Genomic DNA, 20,388 nt, shown 5'->3' with positions numbered 1-20,388 from the left:
GTTGACCTTTATAGGGTGTAAACAGTTCAGAGTGTTGGACCACTGCTTCCTTGCACAGAGCTGGTGCTCTTTGGTCCACCGCCACTGACTGCTTTTCTTTGTTAAATGCTGCAAGGGCCGCATCAAGCATGCTAAATGAGGTATAAAAGTTCACCAAAAGCCTAGGAGACCTAGGAAAGCTTGCAGCTGTTTTGCAGTCCTAGGGACAGGGTATTGCTGGATAGTATTATGCACTTTTTCAGGAATGGCTTTTGTCTGTCCTCTCCACACTACTCCCAGAAATTGGACACTAATGTCTGGTCCTTGTACCTGTTTGGGGTTCACAGCCCATCCCCTATCCTGGAGGGCATGCGTCAGTGCCATTAGCTGCTCTTTCACCTGATCTTCAGACGGTCCCATTATCAAAACATCATCGATGTAATGATGAATAGTGCATTCTGGGAGAGGTGTTGGGAGGTCGGCAGCGACCATTTGATGACATATAGTGGGACTATGCCTGTATCCCTGAGGAAGGACCTGGAATGTATACTGCTTCCCCTTCCAAGTGAAGGCAAATTGGTCCTGTGAGGCTGGGGATATAGCAAAAGAGAAAAAGGCATTTGCCAGATCCACCACAGCCTTCCACTCTTGCAAATTTTTGCCCACTCCTTCTAACAGAGTTACCATGTCGGGTACTACGGCTGCTAATGGTGGGGCAATTTTATTTAGCTCCCTATAATCCACAGTCATACGCCATGAGCCATCTGGCTTCTTCACCGGCCATATCGGGCTATTAAAGGCCGACAGGGCAGGGCGTAGTATCTGTGCATGTAGCAGAGCATCTATTGTTTCTTGAATTTCTGTTTCTCCTCCCGGTATTCTGCACTGTTTCATTTGCACAACGGTAGGTGGTACAGGCAAATCTACCGGGTCCCATTTTGGGTACCCTCTGATTAGAGCGATTACTCGCGCTTGTGGCAGCGAGGGACTCCTCCCGAAAGAGAATAATCCTTGCAGTGTGTGTATATCTCGACCTAGTAACACATCAATTCCTAAAATATATTCATGAATAGGTGCCAATAAGACTGGAGTGGAGAAGGGAGGGTTTTTCCCAATCGCTAAGGTAACTATCGCCTGTACGGCAGGGGTGGCAGAGCCGCCCAAACCGCAGATGTGCGTTGTTGCCTTCTCAGGGTTTACAGCACTGTGTAACACTGTAACTTCTGCTCCTGTATCTACTAAAGCAAGCACAGCTACTTCCCCTCCCGAGCGCCACCTAATTCGCAGGGGTACGTATGGGCGTCGGTCCCCCGGATGATATGCTGCAACCGACGCTCGGATTTCGGGGGACCCGCCTCCCCTTCATTGTTTCTTAGCAGGCAGCTTCCAGGGAGCACTGGGTGCTGGTGGGGGAGTGGGTTTAACTCGGTTCTGTTGATTGGCAGGCAAACGCTGCCAGCGCTCGAATAAATCAGCAGTGGACGAGCCATCAATCTCATCCCACGATATCCCCACCTGCAGCAAGTCAGCCCACATCTGCTTTCCTGTGACTTTTCCACTCACTTTAGTCACCCCTCCCTGTCTCTTTGCTCTAACTTTCTGAGCCACCCGTACCTGTTTAGAATTGGTCCACCCACCACAGCTAGGTCTCGCAAATTATTCACCAGTGCCCCTACTGTACCAGTAGCAGGCATCACCGCCCCTAACAGGAGCAGTCTCAAGGCACTTGGGGCCCCTTTCAATAACTGCGTTTTCATTTGCCGAGTTATCTCTACACCATCTGGACCATTACCGTCTGCTAATCCAGTGGCTACCTCCAGCCGTCACAACATGTTTATGCCCTCTTCCACGGTACGCCATGCCCCCACCGTGGCGGCCAGCTCACCTGTAGATGGGTAAGCCCCTACCACCGCAGCAGATAACCACTGATACAGCGAAGGAGCAACTACAGGGTTGCCGGAGCTATCTTGAGCAGACGTAAGCTGGGAGAGATAATACTGCACTTGAGAGTCTGTGGACAACGGGCTCATTAAATTCAGCTCCTCTCTTAACAACGTTAATGATCCAGCCCCATTGTCCCAGGCTCTCACCATCAATGCTAGTAATGACTCCCCCGATTGTTGTTGAAATGTAGTCAAAAACTCACATAACTCCTTTGGCATATAAGTCCTTGTCTGCTCTACAGTATCCTTATCTATTTGTTGCTCCCCCCACATCTGAACAAGCGGCCACACCTGAGCGTTAGCGGGTTCTTGCTCAATATCAAACTCAATTTCTGAGTCAGATGAGGTACTCCAAATATTACCATCCCACTCCTCTGGGTCCCAGGAGGGTCGGGCTATAATCGCCCGCACCTGAGAAACAGCAGCGGGCACCTTCCCATACCGCCCACGCTGCCTATTAGCCATCCGCAAAGCTAGCCGCTCCATCTTGTGGGCTACATCTTGGACTTTCTCAGCTTGTGCTGTAATCACTTCTTAGGCTATCGCCTTTGCATCTCGCAAATCCCCCACCTCCTTTTCCAAATGTTTCACTCGTTGCTGCAAAGACGATACCTCATTATGTAAGGCTTGAATGCCTGTCAGCAGTGCCCACCCTAATCGTCCAGCCAGCTTCTGAGCTGCTCCCAAAGCAGCACAGAAGGGCATGACCTGTAAAGCGTATTCAACCGCCTTCGGGGTAACATTTTCCCCCTGTGCCAACTCTGGCCAGTCCTCGGGGACTGCCAGCATGGCAAGCAATGCGGCCACCAGCCCCCATGGCTCAGTCTGGGGCCATCCTGGCAGCTGCAGGCGAGCAGTCCCTTCTTGACTCTCGCCTTCCCCCTTCGCTCTCCTCAGCCACGGCATTGTCATTTATGTATCCTGCCGACTACGCCAAGTGTAAGGGTGAGGCGGGGGCACCGCCTGGACTCCCAGCAGGGACGGATACACAAACACAAGGCATACGATGGTCGATATGGAGCATTTATTACCTCTGCGTCTGAACGGGGGTTCCCCGGCGTTTTCCCGATCGAGGCAATAATGGAGCGGGGGATCCCTGGCACCGCTGAGCGTCGGTCCAGGGTGAGGAACACTGGAGGGGGAGGGGGGGGCACTAGATGAAGTTTTTATGTACCATACACACGCACAGTAAGCATGTTGAGCTCATTGTTATTCCCGATTCAAAGCCCAGGTGCAGCACCACCCTGGCACAGGCTCAACTACGTGACTATGGGTCAACATGCCCTGTTGATGCTCCTTTTCCCACGGAACGGTCTGGCTAGCTTCCATCGTCTATCTCCTCGACATTCTTCCGCACTTTCCCATACAATGATAATTAATGATATTATTGATATGTTAATTGATAAATTGATGTAAATTGATATTATTGATATGTATTGTTATATAAATTAATGTTACTAATGATAACTCAGAGAAAGCTGTAATGACAGCCCCAGTTCTAAGAAGAAAGGAAGCCAACTATGTTAATGAACTTTCAGGTTTTACAAACACTTTTTCTACCAAGAATATTTTTACTTAATACATTCCTCTGTGCTGATAAAAGAAAAGAGCAAGAATCATTAACATTCTTCTTAGATGAGCATTGGAAAACTAATCAAACAAGAATCTGCACTAGTCAGTATCATTTGCTATATTTATCTTTCACAAGACAAGAAGTTGAAATGCTTGGAGCAGGCTCTTAACATGGAAGTAGTTTTTAGAAAAAGCCATCCAACCTCAGGCCCCTGTTTTTTGAAAAAAGAAAGCTTTTTTGTTGACACATTAAATGTCTAACTGCCTTTTAAATGGTAAAGATTTTATGTCTTAAGTTTTCCTTAAAAAAAACATTTTAACACCTATCGGTGGAATTGTTTCATTTCTTTCTTCAGCCTTCATTTAGCCACACGACCCCATTATAGTTGGTGGCTCTGAGAAGTACTGTTTACCATCCAGTTCCTAAGAGGAAATGCCCTGTACCAGGCAAAGCTGCCAAATCTAGTAGCTTGATGACTTTTCTTCATTCGGCCCTTGTTTGGACAGTCAGTCCTAAGTTCTTACTCAATTATAGTTTGGTGTCACAGCTTCTCTCCTTCTTTAGTCTGCAGAAGATCAAACCCAGAAAGAAGTTGCTCTGGCCAGTACCATCATGTAATCTAGCATGCCTCAAAGCATAATCCCTATGTGATTACATGCCCACATGTCAGTTATGTGTCCTCAACATTTCAGATATCTGCTCCCTTCCCATTATGTAACCTTCTGGAAAATGGAGTGGCCTGCACTAGGTCTTCATCTTGCCCAGCATTCAGTCCTCAGAGAAAAACATGTTGCATTTCTGCCCACTGGAGAGGTAGCCCATTTAATGCTACAAGCAGATGTCTCATTCATTCTCTCCCATACAGCAGAATGAGCCTTAGTTAAGCCTTGCTATAGAGCGAGGAGAAAGACCAACATCACCCATAGGTGCAAAAGACCAACAACTATTGGTCAACATTAAAGGTCAACATCAGCATTTTGCTGATAGTAAAACACAGGCTGAGAAATGGTAACTGACTTCGAGGTCATTCAAGGTCAGAATCAGACAAGGGATTAGCAATCCAGATCTCTTAATTAGGCCATTGTGTAAACCACAGCGAGAACTAGAAAGATTCCTGATTTTTCTCACCAAGAAATGACAAAGTTAGTGCATGAAAGTAATAAAATCCCATCTGAAACAGGAAAGAGATGCTTGTGTGGCCTTGCACTGGTTCTCTCCTTGCCATTCAAAAAAAAAAAAGAAATATCTGGAGAAGAACAGGACACAATGCAATTACTAGTTTAAATAGTGACATCCTGGTGCAGGACTCCTAACTGATGAAGCTGTTACATTAGAACCCACTAGGTGGCTCAAATCCTGGAAGACAAGAGGAGTGTGTCCAAAGGTCTATCAATGTATTCTCACCATTTCTAGAGGAACAGAGCAAAATGGGGGGGGGACTGGAGGAAATAGATTTCTATGAAATAAAGCCAAGCTTCCTTAAATGTGTACTCCAGGAATTCCATCTAACATCAAGAGGAAAAAAACTTGAAATCTGTCACCTATCCATGGGCTGGTTAAAGCCCACCAAAGCAAGCTGAGTGTTTCTACTGGCTCCAGTGCTATCCCTATTGGGTTCCCACCACTGTAGTAAGCAAGCTGTGCTTCATCTTGCTTGTCATTGACATTACAGAGGCTGACAGGTCCCACTAAATGCAATAACAGCTTCTTACTGTCTGCATTGGCCTGTTTGATGATAATTTTTCATGTTTGGAGGGCAATGTGTCCTGTCCCCAAGACAGGATGTATCTTTGCTAGAAATAAATCAGTTACCTGGATCAACCTCATCATCATGAGATGAATACAAAACTGTGACTGCATATACATTCAAATGTTAACTTTGGTACACTGATACACTCAAAATCTTGTATGGGCAAGGGAACACACCATAAATACAGAGCTAAGAATTTATTGTTAGTCTAGTTAATGTTTTAACAGTCCAAATGATCTAATACAGAAAAATCTCAATAATAATAGTTAAAATTGTTATACCAAATACCCCTTCCTAATATCTACCCCTCTTCTTTGGTGTTATGCTCACCCTTCCAATGTTCTTCTGGGTCCTAAGGTTGACGTTTCATTTTTCAGATGAGTTGTCAGTATCTTAAGGTCTTCGCTAGGCAGAGGTGCTGCTTCCTCCTCCTTGGTTCTCAGCTAAAGCCTGAAAGTTGCTCACTAGCTTCCTTCAACCTCAACTGGCACAAAGGACTATTGTTTGTTATGCAGTGAGCGGTGACTGTCCGGGTGTGCCAGACCTTTATCATAGACAACACTCTCAGAGCTGAAGCTACAACAGGTGAGACAACAGTCACCGACCACTGGACAGTTGTTAAAACAAGCTAAGCCCAGCTCAGGCCAAGGCAAGCCCAGACAGTCCTGAGACATTGCACTGTCATGTCAGTACAAAGCCTGTGACCTTTTATTAGTAAGGGCAAAAATCATATTTACTGGGCTACAATACCCTACTCCAGTACACTATAGAGTCTCCCACTGGGCTTTCCCTTCTAACTGTTGCTTTTCTGCTTCCTCTTGGCTACTACTCATTTAATGTAATATGTTGCTACTTAGCACTGATCAGCATGATCTATAAAGGAAACCTTTAAAACAGGAGAAACAGAAGGGCACCCTTGCCGCCTTCTGGTTTATAAAGGAAACCTGAAAGTTTAGCACATTCAATTTGTTCAGGTTTAAATCGTGTGCCAGGGACAGCTATTCTGCCATGATAAAGGACCAGAAAGCATAAAGCTCTGGAGCTCTATCATGTGGATAGATATTAGGTAAGGAATGGTAGTGCTATGTGAACACTGATTGTGAACTTAATCTTCTTTCTTCACAAGTGTCCAGGCCTACTGGAAGTATCTCGCAATACAGCACAAAGCATCAGTAGTATAGTGCAGTATACCTGAGAAAAACAAAAACAAGCTCTCAGGGAGCAACAAGGGCTAGTTGCTCCCTAAGGAAAGGTGAACCAGGAGCAGAGGGTGATAACAAGGCACGCAGTGCCCTCACTGACCAGGATGCAGTCCCACAGCATCCAAACCAGGTGAGCAGAGTACGGTGCTGGTAACAGGGCCCATCAACAGTCCTAGACAGGGTAAGGTGATGAACCAGGTCTAGGATCCATACATGGAGTTCAGTTAAGAGCAAAAGATGGAGCTAAAGACAGGACTAGGAACAAGGCTACGGCATGGGTTCAAAGTCCATCCAGGAGACAAGGCCAAAGGCAGGAATAGAGACAAGCTGTGGCATACATTCAAGGGATCCAGTGAGGAGACAAGCTACCTAAAACATAGGTTCAATGAGAAGACAGAACTAGAACCAGAACTTAAGACAAATGCTCCCGCAACATAGCTTAGACAAGGGCTCAGGGCTGAGCTTAAATGGAGCCCCTGGGCCCATGGGGGGAGGCCCCAGGTGAGGCTGGTCAGGGCAATTAAGACCTATTGTTGCACTCAGGGCCCTGACATAAACTTGGAGTACCTATCCATACTGCAGTGCAGCATAATCAGTGCAGTTGAGTGCTACATGCACACTCAGATCAAATCCAACAGGGTCTTTTACTAGTGCAGCTATATCAGGGTGATTGCATAGCAATTCAGCAAAGAGAGAGTCACTTCACTGATACAGTGACACATCTTGCACATGTGGTAAGTCATCAGGAATACTAGATATGGGGGGTTTGCTTAGTGGTCTCATTTGGAATCCTAGTTATGGAGTGCAAGCACTCCACTGAAAGAGAGCAGGGCTTGAATTTTTAACAAAGACATCCTTCCTCTCAAGAGATTATTTGGCATTGGAGTTATGCCGAGCTGAACACAACTAAATGTGTTCTAAAATGCTCATCACCAGTTTAAACTTTTATTAGAACTCCTTCTTTGGGATGTTGGCCATGTTGCTGTGATGTAGTACAAATGCTAAAATGCTAAAGGTCTGTCTGGGCGGAAGCCTCCAACATGACAGACGCAGCAACTTCAACAGCTACTGGGAAACACGCTCTGCGGCATGTCATAACCATAGCTGAGGAAGTGTACGCTACTATGACTGGAGAGGAGGGGTGTGCAGTCTTTTCTTGCTCATGATTCAGTGATGGATGACTATGTGGATGGTTTGCAAGGCTGAACTACAAGTCAGAGATCATAAATGAGAGGTGGAAGCTGGGAGGATTCTCACTTTAGAGAACCTGCAACTTCCAAAGGTGATCGCATATCTTTGAGCACAGCTGGAGTCATGGGAAACGGGATACTTTCCACTGGTGCCTGGGGAAGGAAATAATACAGCTCCTTCCACCCTGCCTCCCTGCAGAGCCACAGGCAGCTGGGATGCTCCAGCTGAGCCTCTCCCAAGTGGGTCTAGTGACTGTGGGGATTCCTCAGTCACCCTTGCTCAGGTCTCCACACCAGTGGGACCAAACAAACTTTGTGTGAGGAGACTGGGACTAACCCTCCCTGCAGTTCCACAAGCTAATGTGACTGAGCAGATTTGGATAACCTCCCTCTCCCCCTATGGAGAGAGGAGCTATCTACCAGGAGCTAGCTTCCCCCCCCCCCCTCCCCCCAATGGAACTGGAATGACTTTTTGTCCTGGCTGGTTAAGGTGGAGAAAGCAGCCAGGGAATATGACAGAGAGGACCAATCCCAATTCTGGCAAACTTTACTTGGAAGTTTGAGCCCAAGTGTGGACACCCGGGGAAGCTACCAAAATGCAGCATTACACACTGCCAGAATATTATATGGAATTCATGGACCTCATGGCCCAAGTTAGAGAACGGAGCGGGGAAACATCCTAGCAAGATAATGGAGAAGGATCAAGGCATGGCTTGAGTGGAATCATGAGGCTGCTGCCTATATGCAGCAAGCCCTTCCCAGGAGCACTTAAGAACTACGTGATGGGCCATTAACTCATGAACAAATAGGACATTATCTTAATAGAGCAGGCAAAGGAGAGACCAATATCCCTCATAATCAGCCTTGATTCCCATTAGGCATGTCCACCAGAGCAGGATTGGTACTTTAAGAATATGACCATATATATATATATATATATATATATATATCTCAACATCCAAACTGGGAGGCTGGAGGTCCAGGGCCAATTCCCCAGGATGTCATGGAAAACCTTTCTGATAGATACTGGGTCTACCTTAAATTTGACTACAGATCCCTCTTCGAGGGGGTGGACCAGTAATTTCCTTTGGGGGGGGGGGCAGGAGGACAGGGAGATGAAGAAAGGCTGCAGCTGCAGATTGGAAGAAAGGAGGAAGGACTTGTAGTAGGACCTCACCCAACCCTGGAGGGCTGTTGTACAGACTTATGCAATTTGCAATTGTAGATTCCTGGGGGGAGGAGGGGGGAGTAACAAACTGATAGTTCAAGGAACAGGATGGGCAGTGGGAGCAATTAAAGGCATAAAGCCAGGAGTCGTGCTTAAGGGATACAAGCATTTGGAGTGTTGGGTTTAGGATTCCCTGAATTCCACACTGCTGCCCTGGTAAAGATGGATGGTCCCTGACTCCCACCCCAGAAACAATACTGGATTCCATGAGTGTCCAGAGAAGACATTGACAATACTATTGACATCTTAGTACAAAGGGAATACATAAAAAAGGGGACTCCCAGAACTAATGCCCTGGGGTATGACCAATAAAGAAGCCTAATGTGTCATGGAGGCTTACTATAGATTAGAGAGCCTTAAACCAATTTGCCCTCCCCTGGCCCCATTGGTGGCATCTTTACCTGAAATTAATGCAAAGATTATTTATCATCACCAGTGGTTCAGTGTCCTGGATATTTCACATGGATTCTGGTCAATTCCTTTGCAAAAGGGTAATACCCAAAAGAAAACAACTTTTACATGGGAAGGGGAGCAGAACTGCAGAAGTTCCATAACTCCCTGACCCCATTACATAAAAAATTGAAAGGACTTTTAAAATCTATGGAACCTGATTTTGTGTGTGTGTGTGTGTGTATATTCAATACGCGGATGATATCTTGATCATGGCTGAGACTAAAAAGGAATGCTAGGAGCATACTGAACAAACCCTCTGGACTCTGCGGAAAGCTAATTTAAAAGTCAGTTGAGCAAAAGTGCAGCTTTTTCAACAGGAGGCTAAATACTTGGGAGCCCTGTTAAATCCTAAGGGGAAGCAGATTACAAACAACCGAAGGGAGTTATTTAAAAAACTAACTCCACCCTCTGATCAGAAAACATTATGAAAGCTCCTGGGTCTAGTAGGGCTCTGTAAGGAATTTATTCCCAATTGCAGTGAACTTGCAAAACCTCCTTCAGGAAAAGGAGTGGAAGTTGGGACTGGAAGAGGCAAAGACTTGGCAAAAGGTTATTTAAGTAATACAGCAGACTCCAAATTTAAGTTGCCCCTCTCCAGAGAAACCAATTATCTTTACTCCACAACATACCAGAGAGCACTTAGCTGCTGTGCCAGTGGCATACATGGGGCACAATTCTGTCTGGTGGCATGATGGAAAGGTTTACTGGGCTGATCATTGAGGAAAAGAAAGTACCAGGCCCAACATCCATCAGCAAGGAAGAAGTCAAGAAATGGCCCTGGTGGAAACAGAGATGGGTAACTTGGTGGCAAGGTGGGGGGGGGGGTAGATATTCTGTTGGATGTAGATGGGCTTTCTTTTGGGGTTTTTATCCCTTATGAAAGGGGAAGGCATGTGGAGAGGTTGGATCAATGTGTGTCCCCTTGCCTGAGGCTCCTAAACCTTCAGGAAGCCCCTACCCAAATTCCTACCATACATCTCATTGAAAAAAATCCAACTCCATGAAGAGATTCCTGTACCAGCCCTCGGAGGTGAGCTCAGTAAATGGTGTGAAGAAATGGTAAGGAGAGCTTTAAACTAGAAATGACAGGGGAGTGAGAGAGTGATCAACAATCAAGTGAGGAAGTGGTGGATGGGGTTGGCAAGCAAAGGGTCTGGGGTGATGTGAACAGAAGGGACCTCTTAATCAGCAAAAGAGGGCTGAAGTGGGGTGACCCCAGGTGTATGCACATAAATAAAGAAGTGCCTACAGGACAGCATTATGGGGAAAGCTCACTTAACCTTTCTGGGAAATCAGCACGCTGGGGCGCCTCTCTGAAGTGTCTGTACAATAATGTACACAGCATGGGGAACAAACAGGAGGAATTAGAAGTCTGTGTGCAGTTGCAGGGCTATGATATCATTGGGATCACAGAGGCATGGTGGGATAGCTCACACAACTGGAATGCTGCAATGGATGAATGCAGGCTCTTTAGGAAAGACAGGCCAAGAAGGCAAGAAGGGGGAGTTGCCCTTTATGTGAGAGAGCAACTGGAATGTATGGCGCTCTGCTTAGGGACAGATGATGAGCCAGCTGAGAGCTTATGGGTCAGGATGAGGGGGCAGATCAACATGGGCAATGTTGTTGTGGGTGTCTGCTATAGACCACCTGATCAGGAAGAAATAGATGAGGCCTTCTGCAGACAGCTGGAAGTAGCCTCAAGATCACACGCCCTGGTCCTCATGGGGGACTTGAACCACCCTGATATCTGCTGGAGGGACAACACAGCAGAGCACAAGCAATCCTGACTAAACTAAAACATAAGAAGGAAGAGTACAAGAGGTAGAAGCAGGGACAGGTGACCCAGAAGAACTATAGAGACTATAGAGGGAAGTCTGGAGCAAGGAAGACTAAGGATATTTTGGAGGGGCATGCTCATCTTGGCTCCTGGTTTCTGATTGGCAATCCTTTGAATAAGGAAAAAGGAGTTGGGTACTTGCAGGGGAACTTATGAGAGGGGTGGCCACAACAGCCCCCTTAACTTTAATGCATAACCCTGGACAACAGTTCACTGTAAATGAATGGGTATGTTGGGAAGGTAGAGTCGACCTCATCTGGAAAAATAGAACATCAATTACCCAAAGCACTGTAAAAACATGTAATACAGACTGACAGTATTTATGGTATTTGTAACTGCAGGGCAGGCAAGAGAGGGTCATATACCAGCTTAGAGAGACACTCAAGGTTCATGAGGGGTTAAACAGGATAGATTTAATGAAGGACTTAGACTCCAAGCTGCGCGGGGAGCCCCGAGAACCGCACCAAGGGGCCGCCGATGGGAGGCTGCTGGACGCACAGGTCAGGCACCCAGGCGGGACCCACCTCGTTGTATCCCAAGGGCCCCTTAAATCTGCTAGAGCTATTTCCTTATCTCAGCTGTGCTAAGCTTGAGTAGCTGCTGGCTGGGAAGCAGCTGGACACTGCTGACAAAGCGGAATATGCATGCCTGGCCCTGACGGGCATTTGGTCAGTGGGTAGAGAGCACACTCTGGGGCTGCTACCACGTCCTCTGCCAGTCACATTCAGGATCTATGGGATAGAGGGAATGGTGCAGCTCCTTCCACTATTACCTTTAAGTGGGGGAGTGTTAGGGCTGCAGGCAAATGACTAGGATGCTGACTAGGCCCTGGCTTGAGGTTTAGCTGACTGACTAGGACTTGAGAAACTGCTGGACATGACAGATAACAGTGTGAGAAGCTGAGAAAAGTAACAGTGCCATGAATGGCTGGATTGCACAGGTGGTTAAGGGGGAGCTATGTGAGTAATGGCCAGACTTCACAGACACTTGGCGCAGAGTACTGGGGGACCTTTTGGGGAGTGGAACCTTGCAAGGCCACCAGTGCCTGGGCAACTGTATCAATACCAAATTTGTGTATGGATGTAGCAAAACTGAGAACAGTGTGCATGTGTGGGGAAAGTAATTAGGGGTAGGTTATTTAGGAGGCGACTGGGACAGAGAAAGGGAGATACAGGGGTAGCACCTGGTTCCTCTGATCTTCTGCTGTAGTTTTCTCACTCTGTTTCACTTGTCCTGCTATCAACAGCCCACAGGCATGAGCTAATTTTGCCATCTTTCTCAGCATGATGTTATGAAGTGGTGGGGCGGAGAAAGGGCGGTACAAGGGTGGTGAAAAGGAGGGCCAAGAAATGGGAGAAGGGATAAGCTATGCAAATCATGTACTTGTCAGGCAGCCTGGCACTTTATCACTGCAGCTGGAGGAGGACAACAAACCAAAATTGTTCTGACTGTACCATAAGAGTCCAGCCTGCTTCTGCGTTCAGGAGGAGGAGGGTGGGGTGCTTTCCCCAGCTGGTAAGGGATGGAGCAAGAATCCTGGTAGCACTGCATCGGTGCCTGTTCCAGGCTTGGTGGCAGCTGCTACCTACTGCTTCATAACACATGCCACTTGGTTAGTTCACAGCACAGCCCTATGCTGAGTGGCTTGCCATTGTCCCTGACACAGGACTTGTCAAAAGATGTGGGTTCAGGTGTGGCCAGTGGTCCAGCAATTTTCATGGCAGCAACTTAAGAATATGAGCCAGAACAAACACTAACAATTCCTGAAATCGTTCTACTGCTAAATTACTATTCTATTACTAAAAATATTTCTAACTCCTCACATAGCATTGCCTTGTAATGGCATAGTTCTAGTATGTACTCAGTTCTTACAGGAACCAAATGTCACAATCTATTAAGAAATAGTAACAACAGCCCTTAAAACAGTCTTCAAATTCCAGGTTTGATCTCTATCAGAGAAGGATTAAAAAAAGGGAATTAATCATTTCTTTAAATTGTTATTATTATTCCTTTGGCAGTTACCAATGAACTAAACAATATTCATCTGTTTAGCTAATCACGAATGAGTGCTGGTTTCATTCCAATGTGAATGAATCAGAAGCAATCCCACTGGTCCAGCAAGGAAGAGACATCAGGGATGTATCATGTTTATCTACAAAGTCCTTATTCTGTGAAGGAGGAGGAAGCAAATAAATAAATCTCTCTGCTTAGCATAGCAAAGCTTCTTTCCTCTATTGCTCAGCAAGACTTTATGCACATGTTTCTCAGGGTCATACTAAACTACTGATTCAGGCTGCATGTTGGCTTTTTGTTACTGCTCTACTTCCACTCTTCTGCCCTTTTCTTCTCTGATTTCCCCCTACCCCCAATGAAACAATAACCAGCCTTAGGCAAGTTCCTTAAAGAAGTCAAATCACTGAGTGGCCTTATTTGCCTGTTTTGAGTGCTGTTCTGTGCCTGTGCTTGCAGTGCATACTACTGTTTGATAAGAGACAAATAACCCTGAGCAAAGTACGATGTTCATCTCTAGATGTATGTACCTCATGTTCCAGTAAGATTTAACCCAACCTCTACTATATGCAAAGCCCTCTCAACTCATGTGCTTGGGGGGGGGGGGGGGTCATCTAATAGGAGGGGAACTTAGATGCGCTGAAATTACACAATGGCCTCAGACAAACGAGTTACAAAAATGGCACAGTAATATCAAGTTGTGGAAGTGCTTCATAACTAAGTTGCTTTTCATCATAACCCCTTCAAGCAAAGGGGCCTTCGAGAAGGCACTGCAAGATCTCATCTTCCCCAGCACAACCCAGGTTGTGTACAGCATGGCATCTGAGAGAAACCATTGCCCTGCAATGCATGTATCTGTCACGCAGGCATGGGGCTGGGGAACAGAAAGTAGGCAAATTTGTACTCTGCAAAGAGTTCTGAGGCGTGTTGGTATTTGGGTGGAGGGTGATATAACTACACCATTTTTTTTTTAAAGAAGCCATAAAATTCCTGCTGTAAAGCTTCCATGCTATAAAGTGACAGCTGAAAGCCAGCAGTAGGGGATATAATGCGAAAAAAAAAAAAAAAAAAGAGGATCAGTGTCAGGTCCTGCCCATGGCTGCAAGCTGAAAATCTGCTCTAAAAGAGGCTATATTCTGTATCCTCATGTTTCCTTATGCATTTCAGACAACTGAGCTGTTGCACAAACAATGTTGAGACAATTTCACATGCATGAAGATTTAATAGTATGGCCTATAGCAGATGGCATGCATGGATGTCAAAGTTACCTGAGGGGAAAACCACAGGAGACAGACAGAAACACAGCCAGAGAGAGAACAAGAGAGAGCAAGACAGAGAGAGAGGGCGACAGAGAGACAGAGATAAAGTGAGAGGGAGAAAGAAGAGAGGAGCGAGACAGAGAAACAGAGAGAGACAGAGACAAAGTCAAAGAGAGACAGAGCAAGAGTGAGAGCACAAGAGATTGAGAGAGAGACAGAGCAAGAGATGGAGACAGAAAGAGACAGAAAGAGAGAAAGGGAGACAGTGAGACAGACAAAGCGAGAGAGGGACAGAGCGAGACAGAGAGAGTGAGAGAGAGTCACAAAGAGAGAGGAAGAAAGAGAGAAAGAAAAGAGAGAGACAGGGAGAAAGAGGAGACGAGCAACAGAGTGGGAGACTTGGAGATGGAATGAGCAAGAAACAGAGTGAGAAAGAGAGCGAGACAGAGAGAGAGTGAGAGAGACAGAGAGAGACAGAGCAAGATGGGGGAGATGGGGAAAGATGGGGAGACAGGTGGAAGAGGGAGGAAGGGGGGAGGGGGGAGAAGGGGAGAGTAAAGGGGAGACAGAGAGTCAAGGAGAGACAGACAATCAAGCCGAGAGAGAGAGAGAGAGAGAGAGTAAAGGAGAGACACAAAAAGAGATTGTGTCAAGGAAAGAGAGAGGGAGTGTCAAGGAGAGAGAAAGACAGTAAAGGTGTGGAGAACAGACAAGGCACTGTTTACTCCAAAGGCCTGCTGAAGAGGGGGAGATATCACTGTTCACAGATGGGGAGTGGGACCGGGTGTAGGCCGGGTAGTCTCTCCCTGCCTGTGGACACACTCCCCAGCTTGTGCAGGATATGATAACAATGCCTTTGTCACCACCTCCGCTATTATCTGCTACCAACCACTTGCGGCCTAAACTAATGTCAAGAGCCTGACCCACACCAAAGCTGCCTCATAAATCAAGTGAAAAGGGGAATTAATATCTACAACTACATGCTGATCAGGCATGAGGACCCATGATGGGGGGCCTCCACTATTTAGTTCTCTAAACCTGAAGGGTGGAGACCTTTGTCACAAGTTTTCATTAATTTCTTTTCCCTTCCCTTTTGAAAACCCAGTCAGCAGGTTGAGCCCAGAGGAGTGTGTCAGAGTGACACAGGTTCTGGCTACTGATAAGGACGTCAAGAAACCTAATCACAATAGACATGCACCTTAGAAGCATATAAAATGTGACAATAACAACAGCTCTTTGGAGCTCCCTCTCAGCTGGTCTGGGACCCCCCTTATTGCGTCCTGCACACTTGAGACCCTCGCCCGACGTGGAACAGGTCGTATTACCCCTGCTTGCTCTGTATGTAGTGTAGTGTGTTATTTTCACCCTGTTAAATACAGAACTTGCTATATTGTTTAAACTCTCTTGCTTAAGGATACTGGTGTACTTAATAAATATCTGAAACCTGATAACCGCCTGGCTGTTTGGTCAGTGAAGCGTTAAAAGAAAAAAATACAAGTCACCCCGCTGGCCACGAGCGGTGTTCGTGACATTATTGGCATAGTCGGCGGGATTCTCATGGTAAACTGGGATAACCAGTGACTTTACCACGGACGAATCAGACCCTGTGTTTGGGTATAATCGAGGTGTGAGCCCAGCCGCCCCCAGTCCCTCTAACATCTGAGGAACACCTGGAACGCAAGGGGGTTCACACTTCTGCTAAAAAATAGTTATTAAGTTGCCCGACCCTTGGCCGGTGAAGCAACAATACTAGGAGCAACACCATGTCCTTAAGCAATTTTTTACAGAAGTTTAATTGTAAGCCTTCAGTCCCAGGACTGGAATGGGCGAAGTATAATTGGAAAGATGAGGATAAAGTTGTTCAAAGGATAGAACAATTACGTAAAGAACAAAAACAGAAAAAAGGAAAAGGGAAAGCAATTATTTGCTCCGTTTTGGGCGCATGCTTAACATGTGCACAAAAGGAACATGATCAACAACCCGACCCACCTTTTGAATCAGTATATAAAGGTATAAATGCAGAATTGACACAAAAAAAGTTATCCCTCATTACTGAGGAACTTAACCAAGCAAAAAGGCAATGTAAAGATTATCAACAGGAAGCATATAACCAGAGGAGATGTGTGATAGGTTTAGAAGCTACTAATAGTGCTTTACAAAGGGAAAAGGAGGAATATAAAACTGCTCTCGCTGAGGCTGAAGCCCGAGAGCGACGACTACAGGCAAAACTAGATTTATTAGTGTCCCAGGTTCCCCTCACACATAATACAGCAAAGATCCAAAGGTTGATTGCCTGTGTTGACCCTGAAACATGGGATGGGGACATATGGGACTCTGATAGTAGAGAGGGTAGTCTTTTGGAAGCTACCTTACGACCAATTGTTAAAACAGAAGTAGTAACAGAGGATGCAGAGGATGACCACTCCAGGGCAGTAACTACTACGACCCGGACGATACCCTGGTCTCCGGCCGAATTAGCTAAATTACAAGAAAAATACTTGCGGAGGCCCCAGGAGTCAGAGGCGGAGTATGTTTGGAGAATCTCTTTGTCTGGGGGAGACCGAATCATGCTTAGTGATATGGAGGCTGGAGGATTCTGGGGACCCGGAGTTTTCCTTAATTCATTTCCTGGACAAGGGGATCATTCATTAACCACCCGTGCCGCTTATTGGGCAGGGGGTTTAGACCCTATGGATAGAGGGGACCCCCTGGTCATTCGAACGGCAGGATTCTCGGATTTAACCGAATCCGTACAGAAAGCTGCTTGCATACAGGCCATGTATGAACGAGGCCTGATTGCTGAATCCCCTGTGTTAGCACCGGTTGATCCAGACAGGCTTACCCCTCTTCTTAGAGGCTTACCAGACAGCCTAAAAATATATGTAGCTGGTATTCAAGACCGTATTAGGGCCGCGATAAACACAAGAGATTTTGCCCGACCAGGCCGACCACTACAACCTATCCCCACTTGGAACGAGTTAATACGGGATATCATTAACTACGGCCACCACATGGGGTGGGCTGATAGACATCAGCGTCCTCATGAACCCCCAAGTGAGACAGTCTGAAAGGTCCGATTCCTGCAACCTCATAGTACTGAAACATCACTAAAACCCCGGGATAATCTTACACCCAACTATAAGGGGAGGGGGGGGGGGCTGATGTTCGATCCTGAACGAAATAGATTATGGCGAAAAGCCATAGAATTGGGCATTCCCAAACAAGTGCTCCATCGCACTTCTACCTCCGATTTACGGAAGCTAGTACAATTAGTAGCTAAGGAGCGATCGATCAAATCAACTCAGGCAGACTATCGGGCTGCTCCGTCTGCCCCAGTATCTCCACCCGAGAATAGTAAGGACCTTATCAGCTTTGACGAACTGAGGCCAAAAAACGGAATGCCCCGGGGAGGAAACTGAGCCAGTCTCCTGCCTGGGTGTTATCGCTACAGTGGCGCTCATACCCCTCCCCCGTCATAGTCCTTCCCGTTGGACCACATAAGACATGTATAGAGTTTTTAATAGACACAGGGGTGCAAATGTCAACAATAACCATTGAAGCTGCTAAATTGTTAGGGGTTATACCAGGGCGACCCAAGGTTAAGGTATCAGGAATTACAGGAATAGCAAAAACCTGTCCCACCGTAATCATTACGATATGCCTCCCAGGAGAAAAGCGTCCTCTGAGGACCCGAGTATTGGTGGGTGCTGGCAATCTAAACATCCTGGGTTTTGATTTACTAAACGGAAGAACCTGGCGTCTCCCAGACGGGACAGTATGGAGTTTCGCTGGTAAAACTAACGAATCTCTCTCTGAAGTCCAGGTTGCCCTATTAGAAACATCACCTCCCCTGCCCCTTTCAAAGGTGACAAATGTCAAACAATATCCCTTGCCCGCAGCGGCATTACAAGGCTTGGACGATGTTATGCGAGATCTAGAATCTCGTGGCATCATCGTTCGCACTCATTCTCCTTACAATTCCACAGTCTGGCCAGTAAGGAAACCCAACGGTGATTGGAGACTGACAGTCGATTATAGGTGACTAAACACCAATTCTGCACCACTAACAGCAGCAGTGCCAAATATCGCTGAAGTAGTCACCCAAATACAGAGTCACAACCATCAGTGGATGGCAGCAATAGACGTCAAAGATATGTTCTTTATGGTACCCTTAAGAGAAGAAGATAAAGCCCAGTTTGCTTTTACCTGGAAAGGCACGCAATGTACCTTTAACAGGCTGCCCCAAGGATATAAACACTCCCCTACTATTGCTCACAATGTATTAGCCAAAATGATAACGGAAATAAACCTTCCGGATAGCCTAGCTGTATACCAATATATAGATGACATCCTCATCGCGGGGGATGATCAACAAACCGTGAAACAGGGAATGGAGAGCATTATCCAAAAACTCACCTCTGCAGGTTTAGAAATTCCAATTGCTAAACGGCAGGGGCCTGGACAAGAAATAAAATTCCTGGGGGTCTGGTGGATTAGAGGAGCTGCCTCCGTGCCACCAGACACCCTGCAGAAGATTGAAAATGGCAAAGCCCCTAACTCCCCTAAAGAGCTACAAGAAATCCTGGGAACATTAGGATACTGGCGAAAACATGTTCCGGGCTTTTCCATCATTGCTCGGCCTTTATATAACCTTTTGCGGAAAGGGACTAAGTGGGAATGGTGCGGCTCACACGAGCAAGCGCTGCAAGCCTTGGTGTCTGAATTACCCTTGTTTCAACAATTGGGACCAGTACATCCACATGTGGAATGGGGCTTTAGCGAACATGGATCTCACTGTAACTTATGGCAGAGAGGGCCTAATGGGCCTAATCGACCTTTGGGTTTCAGCTCACAAGCCTTTAATGACAGTGAGTCTCGATATTCTGATCTAGAGAAAGGGACTACTATCAGTAGTTAAGAGCTCTTAAACAGGCAGAACGACTCCGCACTGAACAAGATATAATACTCAGAGGGCCCTTCAGGGTGTTAGATATAGTGAAAACTGGGACTCCACCACCGGAAGGAATTGCACAGAAGCCAACTGTAAGAAAGTGGTATGCTTATTTAGGGGGGATCGCGGAAATGATACCTGTAAAAGAAGGAGCTATTAAAGTATCTAAGTTACAGAAACCTATAGATTCAGCCACGGTCTACTATGCACAGCCTAGCAAGCCATCACCCATAAGAGAGGCTCCTCCCCTTACTGATGGCTCGGATTTAAGCAATGTGTGGTTTACAGATGCATCTTCACATAGGGAAAACAAAGTGTGGAAATATAAGGCAGTGGCATTAGAAGTTAAAACTAATCAGATAGTCAGTGAAATAGGAGAAGGTAGTGCTCAAGTAGGAGAACTCCGAGCTGTCGTGTTAGCAGCTCAGAAAGGGGCTGTCTTTATCTATACAGACTCCTATGCTGTGTTTAAAGGGGCCACTGAATGGATAAGTCACTGGGCAGAAAATGATTGGCAGGTAAATAGGACTCCAGTTTGGCAAACAGACAGCTGGAAGCAACTCTTACAGATAGGAACGCAGCGAGCACTGTACATAGGATGGGTAGAGGGGCACGATCCTTCTGAAACCCGACAAGCCCACTATAATAAATAAGTGGACGAACTTACTCGCCTAGCACCTCTGAGTGTGAATACTTTTGATTCTGAATGGGAATGTCTCCTTGAATGGCTACACGTTAAAAGAGATCACTCTGGTGTAGCAGACCTATATCGGGAAGGGATTTCCCGTGGTTGGCCAATCACAAAACGTTTGTGTGAGCAAGCTGTGACTGCTTGTGCACAATGCCGGTTACGACTGAATACTAATCACCCAGCCAAAGCCTCGCCACTACACATTCGAGATCGTAAGACCTTATGGCATACGTGGCAGATAGATTATGTGGGACCCTTGCGCCCATCAGAAGGGAAATGCTATATATTGGTCAGGGTGGAAGTAGTGTCAGGCATAACTATG

This window comes from Dromaius novaehollandiae, chromosome W, assembly GCF_036370855.1.
Source record: "Dromaius novaehollandiae isolate bDroNov1 chromosome W, bDroNov1.hap1, whole genome shotgun sequence".
Classification (NCBI taxonomy): domain Eukaryota; kingdom Metazoa; phylum Chordata; class Aves; order Casuariiformes; family Dromaiidae; genus Dromaius; species Dromaius novaehollandiae.
Note: the sequence above shows the minus strand (reverse complement) of the source record.